The following is a 12857-nucleotide window of genomic DNA, read 5'->3' as shown; positions in this document are numbered from 1 at the left end:
ATATCTTCATGGAACAGATGTGATTGGAAGCATTAAGGAGAGAGTAGAAATGAAAAGTGTGGTGGTGACTGGAAGGAAATTGCCACATGATGTTTATATCTAACATGGGAAGCAAACACTGAAAAGCCAGGACTCCACTTAAACTTGCTGTCTTGGCCTTTAAACAGTGATTTACTTTTTCTTTTAAATAGAACCTCTTTTTGATAAGATGGAAAAAATAGATATATTTGGATTTAGTCATACTCGTGTCTTGCTTTAACTACCTTCACAAGTCTGCTCATTTACCATATGTTAAAAACTGTTCAAATCCTTTCAATATGCTGCAGCTTTCAGTTGGTGTGCCAAATAGAGCAAAAAAATTTGCAGCTCATTTATTAGATATGCCTAACATTAGTTTGTATTGAAGGAAGAATTCAGGATCTGTCAAGCTTGTCAGAATTTTAACCAAATGAGTTGAAATTATTAGAAATAATTCCTTCTGTGCTCAGTTCCCCAGGCAGTAACAATAGGAATTCTAATCAGATACTGAATCCAACTGTCTCCTGCTGTAACTTTATCCTTTCACTTCTCATTGTGAGGGAAGATTGGTGAACTAGGCCATACTGGTTCCTTCATTGAAAAAAATACTTGCGTTGTAAATGCCAAAAAAGGAAAGGAAATCTGCATTACGATTCAGCTGGTTCATTTTGCTCCTTTGTTGGGCTCGGTTTTTGTGTGTGTAAGCATGGTTGCTGGTTTGGGACAGTGGCACAGCTTCATTTAACTTTGTAGGACAGGAGTAAATACAAACAAATTAAACTGGAAGAACTCAGAGTAATTTCAAAGCTCTTGACCTAACTAGTCATATCTTCCCAAACTATTTTTGGTTAACATTATTAATGTCTCTACTTAATACGTGGACTTGGTTATGCTGCATGATGAGGGATATCAGCAGTTTTTAATATTAATAATTATTTCAGCAAGATAATTACATGAAGAAATGTAGACATCCTCTAAGGACCTCTGGTTTCTACTATCCCCTCCCCAGTCCTGATGTATTAAATTGGATGTGGGCTGCAGAACTTGTGGAGGCAGGATAAAAGCAAGTTGTGATAAAAGTCGTCTGCACAGGAAGAAGAAAGAGTTTTCTATAGTTTGCCGTAAGCTGAATCTTATATAGGGTTTGATTTCTTGGGGTGAACCCATTTCCCTGATACTCACTTGAAACACATTCCTTAAGGAGCCGTTCTTGCGTCTCCAGGTTCTGCTGTGATGGTGAATTTCAGGCAGTAACAGCTTTGCTGATGTCTTTGCTGTTTCCTGCCTTGGGAAGTAAAGGTGAGGGAAATGGTAGCTAAACCTTCATGTACTGAAAGGTTTCACAGTTTCACTTAAACTTTGTGGAGGCTGGAATCAAACTGCACATGTCTGCAACGTCTTCTTTTATTATTAGACAAATACTTGAAAACTCTGTCCTTCCAGTGGCAGTAATTCCTGCCCTGTTGTCTTGTATTTCTTGGTTCTAAGGTGTGTTAGCATCACTTAGAGCAGCATGGCTTGAGACAGGGAGCCACCGCCTGGTGTCAAGGAAGATGAGTTGTGGGGCAAAGAAACCACATTTCTTTGGCTTTTTCAGGCCTTGGAATTGTGTTTTGTGTTAAGACAGGGATAGAGTCCTCTCGTAGGGTGTCCTTTCAGTGAACTGCTGCTCTTAATTGCTCTGATGATGGGATGGGAAAGCTCTGACTAAGCCAAGCTACACGTGGCGTTGCTTGATGAAAAAATTTGTTCTCGCATTCCTGCTTTTTTTTTTTTCTTTTTTTCCATATCTGCTCATCAGTAGATGCTGTATTGCTGTGAAGAAGCCCATGCACACGTCAGCGTTTCATTCATGCCAAAGGGAATTCTGAGCTGGACTGGAACAGAGTAGCTGTTTGTGTGTTCATCCTGTCCCTCCTCCACATGTCCTCCTTCCCTTCTGCTGCCTCATCCTTCAGAGCAGAGCGCTTGCCTGCTGTTGTGAAGAGCAGCCGACCAAAACCACTTAGAGAAGGGAAAGATTGCCTGTCAAATTTGTGTAAGAAAACATGTGGGCAGCTTAAAACTATTTCTGTTTGAAACCCAACTGGTGCTGCGCAATTCAGGCCACTTGCTCGCTGTGTTTTATGCTCAGTGGCCACAGTGAATGAGTAAATTTGTGTGTTCTACGGGTGGCTGTGGACCTGCTGCCTGAAAGGCACATGGCAGAGTGTGTGTAAGAGTGATCAGAATTGAGATCTGAGAGGCTTTCCTTTGTGCAGGAGCTAAGGAGGAAGAAACAGTGCTTAGGTGTGCTCTCAGTGTGTTTTTTTGAAGGCTTTTAATTCCTGGTGTTGTCTTGTGGGAGAGAAACACAGTTCTAGGGGGAGTGTGGGTTATACATAGTGGGCAAAGCAGGCAGACTGCAGTGGGAGGAGAACAGCTCTTCTTCCTTGCAGTGCTGGGAGAGATGGATGTCTGCCACTGACATGTCTTCTCCTCCCAAGTAGATCTTTGTTTTTCTGAGCACAGGCAGGGAGACAGTCTGCTGCCATGGAGGGGACAGACAGGGCTTGGGAGTGTGTTGTGTGACAGTATTTTTTGCCACAGTTCATTTCCCACGCTTCATCAACCCACTGTGCTCCTACTACAAAATACAATTCAAATTCTTCCTGATGAAACATTCTGTTGCCCTGGATTTGGTATATCATCCTTTCAATGGCTAAAAAAAAGTGGATGTCTTTGCTTCTTGCTTGATGTTAACCTGATGTTGTACAGGGGTTGTTAAAGCTTTGAGACACCACGGTGTTGGGTGACAGCCCCAGATATTGTAAAGAAAGCTCTCCAGGTGGCTTTTGGGCATGAGAAAATGTTCCAAGTGCTACTACAGAAGTAAAGTTTACTTGTCTGTGAAGCAGGGAAGTTGTTTTTTCTTAATTTTGCTGGTAACCGAATGACTTTGTGGCTGGGAGGGGGAATTCTCTGAAGCATCAGGTGTGTGTACACCCCAGATCCAATTTGGGTTGTAAATTGGTGCCATGCAGCGTCTTTTAAGTGTGTGTTGTGTTCACAAAGGTTGATCATGCTTTCATGGAACCATGGCATTACGGGCTCTTTTTTCCACAGCAGGAATGCCTGGGGTTTGTCATGGCAGCAGAGCTGAGGACAGGTAGCCCTGCATGGTGGGTGCTAGTGGGTGCTGCTGCTGAGTTTCTGCACATGCTGTTGGGAGGGCCTCATCCCAGGAGAAAACAGAGCTATTACTATGGAAGGTTTGGGGAGGGCGAGGAGTTTCTGAGAGGTGGGAGGATGCAGTGTTGGAGTCCATAAAAGAGAGCATTTGGAGTCAGAATAACTTCATCATACATTCAAGATGCCGAATCCTTTATTTCTGCTCCCGTTGTTTCTCTTGTCCTGTGATCTGACCAATCTGTTTATCTCGATATCTGTGTGTGGGGGTGAAAATACACGGACATGGATTACTTACTTGCCTTCTGATACTGTTGAAGCAAAATACTGTTGACTGGATAGCTTTGTCTGCATGTCAGATTTCCATGGAATGTAGGTCTGTCTTCTGTTTGGAAGCTTTGCGGTGGAAATGAGCATGTGATCCATCCTCTGTGTTGATGATGAGTTTGACTGTAGGATCAGAATTGGGAAACAGACAGAAACAAGTCATCTGACAACAGTTAGGAACCAGGAGTAAGCTCCTTCTGGGAATTGTAGCTGCTGTACTACTGCTGTAGTCGCTTGCGGATGCAGGAGGAATGCAGCCAAGCTGACTAGGCTGGTTGCTGAAAGTCTGTGCTGGCTGAGAAATGCTTTCTGGCACATTCAGTGTAAAAATTGAGAGCATTTATTGTTGAAGACTGGAAAAGTCCGTGGTTTGTCTCTTCTTAACCTTAAAAATGGAACATGCTCTGTCAGGGAAAACACACCGTGCAGAGGCTTCCTTTTGGGAAATGTATTTTGCTTGGGTATAGATGATTTTGATTGAGGGCTGGGAGGGTGGTCTTGCCTGTGACTGACATGATGAGCTATAAATGCCTGTCCTCTTTTTCCTCTGGATCTGCATGGTTGCTAAGTTCAGCAGCTTGCTTGGCATGGGCTCTAGAGGAGCTTCTTTGATGTGAGGGCTGGCTGCACTGCAAGAAATGATCATGTGCTCAGATAGGAGAGGGCTGCTCCTGCACGGACACACTTAGTTCAGCTCTGCTGTTAGAAAATCTGGGTGAAGGCAAGGCCCAGTCTGCCCAGAGCTTTATTGCTGCTGGCTTTGTCCACTTACAAGTTCAGATGTCGTGCTTCCATTGTTCAGCTGTGCCGAGCTACAATCCTTAGAAAAACAACTTGTTTCAGCTGGAAATGGATGGGTGTGCACAGTTCTGAGCTGAAACTTGGACACAGTGCGTGAGGCCGGGCAAATGGAATAGGGGGAAAATATTCCAGGGAAAGTATTTGTGAGAATTTGTTGTGGATTAGTGAAGGGTCGTGGTCTGCTGAAGCAAAGTCTGTGTGTGACATAGGAATGACTGCACATTTCACTGTGAGCAGAAAGCTCAAGGTACTGCACCTTGAAGACTCTGCAGGCACCAAACGTGTAGAAAAGCCCCTCAAGTTAATCAGTGATAAAGATAATAAAATACCACTGAGATTGCAGCCTTGACTCTTGTAGAGACAGCACTGAAACAATGAATTTGTGTTTTTAACAGCTTTGGGGTTTCTTCTAGGTCTTCACCTTTTGCTTAGTCATATTAAAGGAAGATGCTTCAAGGGTCCAGGTTAGCTGCCGTGGATCTGTCAGTGTAGCAGGGTGCTTCACTGCATGCTTGCAAGTGTCTTGTACTGAGAATTCAGATCTGTCCTGGCACGTTCAAGGCAAAAGGTGAGTCCGGTGGAAAAGGAATGTGATTAACTGTTAGAGAGGGATTTTCTCTTTCTTGGGAGCTCACCTTCCTTAAACAAGGCTTAAGAGAATAATTAGTCCCTTGAAAGTAGGGCAGTGAGGAATAGGATGTAACAGTGCACAGCAGGACTCCTCAGTCATTTCTCAGCAGTGCACACATGGCCTAGAGATGCTGGTGTTGCTGCGAGTGAGGTGTGTTTCAGGTAGATGGCTAAAATCTTCTGTTCAGAGCAGTCATGCTTCATGTACTGCCCAGTTTTTAATTACTGAACTGACCAAGTCAGAACAACTTCATAAATATAGCAACTACTGCAGAGCTACATTGTTCTGTACTACTTGTGTCCTTTGCACTCCTTAGTTCTCACTACCGAATCCATCAGAGCTGGCCATGGCATCTTTCAGGATCTGAGTCTGTGGTGATGGTCCTCGGGATGTGCTTATCTAAGGAAATTGAGAGTCCTTGAGCTACCTCAAGCTGAAGTTAGGCTTCAGGAAAACTCCAAAATGCTCTTTCTATAGCTCTTGTTACCGAGCCTGTGGCACAGCCTGGGGGTCAGAGGGAACATAACCCCTCTAAGCTTTTCAGGACTGTGGTGAGGCAGCTCTGGTTTGAGTGGCCCTATAAGTAATTTGTTAAGTGGCTTAGGTGATGCTTACCTCAGGTACTTGAGGGAGAATCTTAGCAGGCTGCAGTTGTTCAGGTGTGACATTTGGAGATTTCGGTAATAAGGGAAGAGGGTGATTCTGGTAAGCCCAGTGGCACCATCTCCTTCTTCATGGTTACACTTTATCTCTGCTAAATAGATATAACAGTGAGGAAGACTTGACAGGTGACTTGATAAGGGTAGCAAAAACTGCCTGCATAGGCTCAAGCTGTCCCTTTAGTACCCCTCAGTTGTTGGGTATTTTGCAGGGGTTGGTTTGTGTTTCAGTTGTGCAATGGCCTGGGAAGAGCCTTTATTACAGGTGCTGCTGTTGCCCTGTGGCTCTGATGTAGACCACCCCATCTCCAGTGATACATATGAGTTATTCATGTGCTGTCCAAGCTTTGCTTCTGCGCTCACTTCAGTCAAAGCTTCTCCAAAAGAAGGGGTTTCTATCACAAATTCAGGTTGAGAGAGGGTTGGGAGGAGACTAAAGGTGCCAACTTGTATTAAGGGCTTGGATTGAAAATGTGACAGCTTTGTATTGTTGATATAACAGTGTTGTCTGAAGCCCAGCTTTCATAGGCATGTGTTCTAGTGTGTTTTTTTATTCTGATGTTTGTGTCTTGTTATTCATGTCAGAAAGTAAAATGTGTATTTTTTCCCCCCCCACATAAATGTGCAATTTGGGCAGGGAAGTTAAAATGATAGTGAGACAAGGTGTTGCTATTTTTACACTGGCATGAGATATTTCTCGCCTGAACGGTCGCAGCTGAATACCAGTTAATGCATTAATTTGCTTCATGTGGAAGTATGCCAAGTGCTTGAAATGAGGGTTTGAAATGGAAAAAGAATATTATTCCTTGTAGTTTCACAGTCTTCCCATAGCTCCAGCTTTCAGCATGCCTGCCCCTCTGTTTTTATTGCTGTGTACGCTGCTGGGAATGCAGCGCGCGGAGGAGAGGAGGGAATTTTCCTGTGAATACCTCAGCACCTGTCTCGTCATCAGAAGCACACTGCAGTCCTAATGCAGGTGTCCCTGCAGCAGAGACTCGGCTGGTGCCAGTCGTGGGGACTGTGTTCTGCCATTTCAGCAGCATGCTGCTCCTCTCACCTCCCTCCTCCCTCTCCCCCTTATAATTTTTGTAGCAGCAGCGAGAGAAATGGAGTGTACAGTTAAAGGAATAAAATGAAAGAAGATACTGTTGAGATGTTCCAGCTGCCAGAGCTCAGATTTGTGCTGAACGAGGCGTTTTGGTTTGGGGAGGGTCAGTGCACGTTGAGAAGACAACGGATCCGATTGTGTATCCCAGATAAGTGGGAGCCATCCTCACTGTGCAGGGGAGAGGTGGTGCCGTCAGACGGTGTCTGTGGTGACAGTGATGCTGTAGTAGCAGGGTAGGGCAAGGGAGAATCACACAGCTTGTGCCTCTTAGAAAATAGATTTGAGGAAAGCACAAAAAATCTGCAAAGCTGAAACGGAGTGGGCACTTGATCATCTGCTGCACTTGGCTTCCATGTCTGCTTTCCCTTGCAGTGACCAGGGAGCTGATCTTTATCTGAAGAAAATGGTGTCTTGTGTAAGGAGTCAGGAAGCCATCACATATCCTTCAGGGGTATCTCACCCAAACTGGGGTGGTGGTGAGGGTTTGACCCATAGGAATGACAGGTGCTGCAGGAGCCTTGGCTTCAGGAAAGCCTTGGATGGAATTTTTTCTGTTATGCATTATTAATGATGTGAAGATCTGTGTCTACAAGTGCCTTGAAACCTTTGTTAGTAAGCGGTAGTTTCACCTGAAAACATGTAGGTGAAAAGGCAGAGCCCTATACTTGGCCTCAGTAGTTTGTGAAAGTCAAAATCTATTCTCACTCTTGTATTTGAAGACATGCTTAAGCTAATTTCTCTGTCTTGATGTTTCAAGTCAGAGTATTTTTTCCAGTAAGCTGTCCTGAAACTGAGATGGGCTCATGTATTTTGGAAGCATAAGAGGTGATATTGTGAAGGCTACAATGGTAGCAGGGTGAGGGAGAGGAAACATCAAGTCCTTGCTGTAGTGTGGGGTATTATACATGGTAATTTGCAGAGGTTTTGGGTTGCCTATTTAAATGTTGTGTTTTGGATCCCAAAGTGAAAAATTGGTGCTTGAAATATTTGGCCCAGTTTGCCGCATTTCAAACGATCCTTGCTTTGTGTTGATTTACTCTTGCCTCCCAAATCCCTTGATGTGCATCAAATGGTTAGATATAAGGCATGAAAAAGCCCTAGCAGTATCTTGCAGTGAACTTTGCTAGTTATTAGTCAGAGCTGGACTTTGTTCTTGTGCTGGCAATGGGGGTTTATTTCCTCTTGTGTGTTCCACTTGCAAGGTAATAGTATAAACATTGCTATTTCTGTGTGAAACAGACCTGGAGTGTATTCCTGAAGTGAACAGTGGAAAATATGCTGTCAAGAAATGCTCAGTAAAGTACAAAGTGTAGATTGATAGACTGATTGATTGATTGATCGATACATTGTTTTTCAGTGCAGTGTCTTGGAGGTGTGAGAGCTAAAATTGTTCTGGAGAGAAAGCAGAGATTATCTTGGATGGGAGTTGCTGGAGCACCAGGAAAAGCAGAGTGTGGCTTTAGGTCAGGCATGAGGAGTTCCTCATGGAAATCAGGATTAAAACTGCTCACTGGAAGGGAGTAATTTTTAGCTGAGTAAGGGAAGAATCTGAAACTTCCTTGCCCTTCAGGCAGGGAAGCGGGGCTGAAGTCGGCAAAGTAGGGCTGAGGGTTATGAACTGACCTGGTCATAGTTGTGGTTTTGGTCTGAAGGTGGTTTTGCAACACCATACAGAGTTGAAAATTCTTACTAAATTTAATGTTGTTTTTAAATGCTTTTTAGAGGTGAGAGCCTTTTGCTGCACTCCAAAAATTTTGGAGCTGGGAAAATTCAACTGTTAGAGTGCTTGCTAATTGGCAGTAAGTGCCTCACAAAGAACTGGTCCAAAAGGAGTGTCAGGTAAGGTTTATTTTAGGGGGGGCGGTTTGCAACCTGGCAATGGCCACTGGCCTTGTCCTTAAGGTTCTTTGGGAGGGCTTTGCTCTGGTCCTCGTAGGAACAGTTTGGCACCCTCTGGGTGTCAAACACCAAAGGCGCGTATGCCAAATTAAAATTTCAGCAAATTCTAAATTGTGTTCCTCGGCTAATATAAGGCAAAAGTCACGGGACTTTTCTCAATCTGAGAAAGCTGAGACATGAAGTTGTCTTGGATTTTAAGACTGGAAAATAGGGGCCAGCTCCAAAAATAAGCAAAAATCCTGCAACGAAAATATTTCTTCATGAAAGGTGGGATTTTTTGTCTTTTAATACTTGTCTGAGCTAGTGTGGTTCATCCAAATCCAGTTTCAGATGCCACTGTTTTACATTACAGTGCTTAAGAACACTGAAGCTTAAAAAATAAATCCTGTTAGGTTAATGAGGCCGAGTTGCTATTTCCCAGGTGCGTAGAGCTGTGTCTGTGTGCAGCCTGGCTGCATTTGTTCAAATGACACCTGACTGCAGTGCTCTGCTTCCTCCAAGAGCTCTGCACTAATGCTTGGAGCGTGTCAAGTGACAGAGATACCGTGCTGCCTTCTCAGTGGCCGAAATGTCCCTGGGTGTTTGTCCAGAGGTGCCATTCAGGTTCTTCTGAGCAAGTGTTTGGGCTGGCTAATGGCACCGAGTGCCCAAATGTGCCATTTGGGTGGCTCCTTGCTGCTCTGCCTCCACGTGGCACGTTAGAGATGGGATTTTAGCTTTTCTAGTTTAGACAGAGTGCTTGCTCTGGCTAAATGCTGGAAGGCAGGAGCACATCCACACTGAGTGCACGCAGGGTGGCCTGAAGGAGAAGGAGCAGGGAATGGGATCGGCAAAATGGGCTCTTGGAATCAGACAGGGAACCTGAGATGCGAAGGAGAAAATTTCTTTTTACAACCTTTTCTTAATGCTTCTGGGTTGTCCTTGTAGCAAAGATGTCATTTAGGAACACTGTAACTCAGTGATAACCAAATGCTAGAGACGCTCTGTAAATGAGCAGAGCCATGCACTGATTAATCACACGGACAAATAATGGGATTGTGGCATTTGCAGTGAGGATGGTGGGTGCTGGAAACCAGGTCTTTTCTGCCTTGTTCATGAAGCGAGTGTTTAAGAGTTGGTTTTATTCTGATAGAGTTGAGCTCATTTTGAAGCTCTCAGGTACTGGAACTGCTGGCAGGTCCTTCTGCTGGCGGTAAGGTTAGAGTTGCTGTTGTTTTAAGCTTGTGATGTTAGTTTAGGTATTGTATACACCTCTTGGTACTTAAGAGACTTGCCTAGCTTGATACCTTAGTTGATGGTGTGGTTCTAGAGGAGCTGCTTGGTGTTTGGTACTACCTTTCTTCTTCCTGAGCGGAGATGATGTGAAGAGACAGTTCTTTGTAAGTGGGATGTATTTTCCCTTCTCCCTCCCTCCCTCCCTGGCCTGGTGTAGTAAAATTAGGAAGATGCTAATCCATGTTTAGCCTTAAAAGCAGTGAATTAGGAATCAGTAGATAACACAAAGCTTTTCTTCAAGTCCTTACTGCATGAGAGTTGTTTCTTTGTTTATTTCTTTGTTTTTTGTGGTTTTTAAACATCTGTGTAATTACTTGGGGTTTTGTTGTGTCTTCTTACTGTGAGGGAGACTCTTTGAGGAAGTTGATTCTTTGACCTTACTTTACATCTGTGTAAGGTGATGTGGAGGCTTGGGTCCGCAGTGGGGTCTGTGCTGGTGGCAGTTTTATGTGCGGGTGGCTCGTGGAGGGGGATGGATGAAGTCAGAGTTAGCATCAGGAGCTGGATTCTGTCTCTGATTCAGCATTTTGTGGTGGCAAGAGCCACGCCGGTTAGGGCAACTCAGGCGTGCTCTGTCTTCCTGCCCTAACCTGGCATTTGTTCAAGTGCATGTTCAGTATTTGGTGTTTGGCATCTTACAGCGCTGTCTTCAGGGTGCACAGATATGGGTCCTGTCTGAGAGCAGCCAGAACTTGGGAATTTTGGTCTTCTGGCATCTCTTTGACAGTAGAAGCTTCAAATATATTAAAAATGGTTTTGAGCGAAGTAAAGCTAGGCAAGGATGGAACATGAGATTGTTACAGCAGGATGGGAGAGTAGGAGAAATCTTCTAAGGGCTTATGTTGGGGCCTGTCTGAACAATTGGGTTCTGTCAGAGTATTGTTGGGTCAGAGGAATGCTGATGGAGCATGCAGATGAAATATTCTGATATGTAAGGTGGAGCATTTGTATGTTATTCTGCACTTTTTTTTTAGTCAAGGGAAATAAAATTACATCTGAAGCCCTTTAAAGGAAATGTCTGTTTACTTGACCTGGTACATGGAAATGCTTTGTCTTTGTTTGTAGCTTCTGTGGAGAAGGCAGGATTTTCTGAGAAACAGAAGTAGAGTTTTCCCTTCTGCCAAAATACGGTTTTATTCCCTGTTTTTGATACACTATGTCTTTATCATTATGCCTGTATGGTACTTGGTGTTGTGTAGAAAAACTGAAAAGACAAGTCTGTAACTCTAATACAACTCTGAAGGTAAATAACAATTTTGAAACTGCAGAGGCGATGAGAAGTTCTACAGGCTGAAGGTGGATCTTTTCTAACTTGCAATAGAAAACATTTTTACTCTGTATTTAATATTAAAAAATGGTGTAAAAGGTTTTTCCGATAAGTTAATTTCTTAAAATTGTGAAATGTTTTCGGTGACAGCACACAATATAAACATTCCCAAACTTTATTGTGAGGATGTTTTCTCCCGGTCCCTCACGGATGTCTCGGTGCTGTGTTGTTTGTGGGTGGATTTCTGCTTCTCCCTGTTCTCCTTGGGTTGTTTATTTAATCACACCATGCACATATTCTTAGCTGGAAGGAAGATGGGAGGATTTTTCCATTTGAAACTTCAACTGCATAAAAGATCTAATTTTGGGGAGAGGATATGTGTGGGGGAGAGTAGTTTTCCTATTTTGACTTTTTTCTTAGCAAATATTTCATAGTGTTAGGAAGAACCACGACCAGCTGTTCATTATTTCACTTGGAGGAGATTTTTTTCAGTCAGTCTGAGCAGTTGGGATTTTGCATGAGTTGGGTGAGCCAAGAATCCTTCCAACGGCTCCGGAGTTTGCCTTTCCAGGGGCGAAATCTGTCGCTTGGCTCCTGAACGGCGCAGCGGTTCCTCTGTCTTGCCGCAGCAGCCCGTCCTCTGGAAGAAGACAAATGGCAAGTCCTCAGATGAACCAAAACAGCCCTAAAATAGTGTTGTGGCTGCAGAGAGCGGTGATGGGCAAAGGACCCTGGCAAGGCAGGGCTCCTTAGGACTGGGGAGGAAAGTAGGAGTTGCCTTGCAGCGCTGCTGGACTGTCCCCTCTTGGCATCAGAGCCACTTTGATGTGATTTTGGAAGTCCTCCCTTTCAGCTGATGTTCCCAGATTTAGAGGAGGAGGGCAGAGAGGCTGCGAAAAAACAGAGGGAGGCTTTAGAGGTGCCCTTGAGATGTGTGTTTGTGTATTGCCAAGAGCTGACCAGAGGCTTTGTTTCTCAATGGTGGTGTTGAAGGGATGAAAGGAGGAAAATTGGGAAGAAGTTCTCAGTTCTTCCTTAGCAAACAAGGCATTTGGGTTGAAGCTGAGTGTGTCCTAGAAGTGTTGAGTGGGAGACAGACAGACAGAAGGCAGAAGTTGTGTGAGCTCCCCACTTGTGACAGGAGAACGGATGAGAGGCTGGAGGGACCTTCCAGGAGTCCTTAGATGAACTGCTTGCTCTTCTGGTTTATCTGCCCACATGGATGGATTCTTGGGGAATTTATCTGCAGGAATCTGAGCTTGTGATGCTCATGGGACTGCTCTGAAACTTTGGAGACACAAATGAAGCTTAAGAATAAAATAATTTTCTGTCTCAGTGAGGTAAATTCCACGTGGAAACAGATGCAGACAGAGGCTGCTTTTATCCAGAGGTGACTGCAGTTTTTAATTGTTGTAAGGGTGACTGGCACATGCGATTTCTTTGTCAGGCAGACTGGCATTTAGATTGATCTAAACTGACTGGGGTTTGGGTTTTGAAACTGGGAATTTTGGAAGGTTTTGAGCTTTGTAGGCGGACATTTAGCTTGGTCTTTATAATTTGGTAACTTTCAGTGACTGGCTCACAGGCTGTGGAGTGTTCATGGAACTCTGAGAGAAGTGTCTTCTCCAAACTACTTGCCCCAGTCATCCTTTAGCAAGCAGGATAACACAAGTATTAGGGCTTTCTTTAAAACACTCAACTCGT

The 12857-nt window shown here is 44.1% G+C and overlaps 1 protein-coding gene across 8 annotated transcripts in view; it reads left to right on the top strand.

Annotated features, from left to right (window-relative positions):
* The window catches only part of ANKRD17 (ankyrin repeat domain 17), a 69490-nt gene that overhangs the window by 21482 nt on the left and 35151 nt on the right, over positions 1-12857 (top strand). The gene's annotated exons all lie outside the window — the stretch shown is intronic.

This window comes from Pseudopodoces humilis, chromosome 6 (genome assembly GCF_049639895.1).
Source record: "Pseudopodoces humilis isolate 2021_Gansu_Grassland_sample_001 chromosome 6, ASM4963989v1, whole genome shotgun sequence".
Classification (NCBI taxonomy): domain Eukaryota; kingdom Metazoa; phylum Chordata; class Aves; order Passeriformes; family Paridae; genus Pseudopodoces; species Pseudopodoces humilis.
The sequence above is the reverse complement of the archived record's forward strand: the minus strand, read 5'-3'. Positions and strand labels throughout refer to the sequence as shown.